This window comes from Papio anubis, chromosome 11 (assembly GCF_008728515.1).
Source record: "Papio anubis isolate 15944 chromosome 11, Panubis1.0, whole genome shotgun sequence".
Taxonomy (NCBI): domain Eukaryota; kingdom Metazoa; phylum Chordata; class Mammalia; order Primates; family Cercopithecidae; genus Papio; species Papio anubis.
Window position 1 is genome coordinate 106268566 of NC_044986.1, and position 2040 is coordinate 106270605.

General features: G+C 37.7%; 1 non-coding gene across 1 annotated transcript; it reads left to right on the top strand.

Annotated features, from left to right (window-relative positions):
* Nucleotides 1-313: 313 nt before the first annotated feature.
* Nucleotides 314-417, top strand: LOC116269570. The gene has a single exon (XR_004177195.1). It is a non-coding gene; the product is annotated as a U6 spliceosomal RNA (small nuclear RNA).
* Nucleotides 418-2040: the final 1623 nt, after the last annotated feature.

Below are 2040 nucleotides of genomic sequence, written 5' to 3' on the forward strand. Positions count from 1 at the left end.
GGCTAATTTGGGAATGGTGACAGTAATGGTTTGTAAATGCATAATTAGAAGATTTTAAAAATTTTAACATTTCATACTTTAAATGTGAGGTAAAATCAACAGTGAAAATGAAATGCCCATCCAGCAAAAATAGCTCCAATTGGCTCATTATTCAATTCTGCCGTTCTCTTTCTCATTCAAAAGGCCCGTATTTGCCTTTTCTTGTCTATGAAGATATTTTGGAGTCTAAAAGGATTGTTGTCATAAACAAGCTATAATGTATAACCTTGGCTACTTTCTTCAAGGGTGTTTTTAAGAATAAAATAAAACCCTGGTGCTTGCTTCATTAATATAGATACTAAAATTAGAACAGTGCAGAGATCAGCACTGTCCCTGTGCAAGGGTGGTTCACACATTTGTGAATCATTCCATATTTTTCAGTCTTTGTATTGGAGGAGATGAGAGTATGGAGAGAGGATGGAAAAGGGGATTCAATGGTACTTGATCTCTATCACAAATATTTTACTTATATTAATAAAAGTTCATCTTCACGTATGAATCGAAGTGTTAGTTGTATGTTGCTCTCTACTGTCTTTGTGTTTAAATATTTAAAAAATTTTACAGCAGTCATTTCATTTCCAGGTTTTTATTTCTTCTAATTTTATTTATTTATTTATTTATTTATTTATTTATTTAATTTATTTATTTAGAGACAGAGTCTCAGTGTGTTGCCCAGGCTGGAGTGTGGTGGCCTGATTACAACTCACCACAGGCTTAGCCTCCCAAGCTCAAGTGATCATCCTACCTCAGCCTCCTGAGAAGCTGGACCACAGATGTGTGCCACCACACACAGTTAATTTTTGTATTTTTTGTAGAGACGGGGTTTCACCATGTTGCCTAGGCTGGTCTCAAACTCTTGGGCTCAAGCAAGTCTGCCTGCCTCATCCTCCCAAAGTGCTGGGATGACAGATATGAGCCACTGCTCCAAGCCATTTCCAGTTTTTTAATCTAAAGAAAATAAATCAGAAGTGTATGCTAACATGTATGCATAAGGATATTCACTTCAGCACTATTTATAATAGAAAAAAATGGAAACAAGCTAAAGTTGAACAATACAGAAATGGTTAATTATAGCAAAGTTATGTGATTATTATGTATTTATTTGGAAATCTTACTTTCATTATGTTTCTTATTGCTGCTGTAATATATTACCACAGGTCTGGCATGGTGACTCACACCTGTAATCCCAGTTCTTTGGGAGGCCGAGGCAGAAGGATTGCTTGAAGCTGGGGAATTGGAGTCCAGCCTGAGTAACACAGCAAAAGCCTATCTCTACAAAAAAACAAACAAACAAACAAACAACAAAAAAAAAACAAATAAAAAGCTAGCTGGGCATGGTGGCATGAGCCTGTAGTCATAGCTACTTGAAAGCCTAAGGTAGGAAGATTGCTTGAGCCCAGGAGTTCAAGACTGCAGCGAGCTATGAGTGTGTTACCGCACTCCAACCTGCAGGACAGAGCGAGACACTGTCTCTAAAATAAATAAATAAACACAAACTTTGTGTCTTAAAACAACACGAATTTGTTACCTTACTAGTCTGGTGGGAGGGCAGAAGTCCAAAATGCGTCTCCAGGGAAAAAGAAAGAGATTGGCAGGGCTGCGTTTCTTCTCCGGGGAATACTTTTCCTGACTTTTCTCAGCTTCTGGAGGCTTCCTGCATCTATTGGCTCATGGCCTGAACCTTGCATAGCTCCAGCCTTTTGCTTTTATCGTCACACTTTCTTCTACTGACTCTGATTCTTCTCCCTCTCTCTTGTGATTATATCATGCCTATCCAAATAATCCAGAATCATCCATCTCCAGGTGCTTAAATTAATGTCTTCAAAGTCCCTTCCACCATGTAAAGTAAGATATTCATAGGTTCTGGGAATAAAGATGTGGTCAACAAACCAGTGGGAAATTAGGATATCTCTTCAACTTTTATATCATTTATATACACATACATCAACTATTATGTACATGCTTGGATGCAATTCACTACAAAGCAAATTAGCCCCTCTC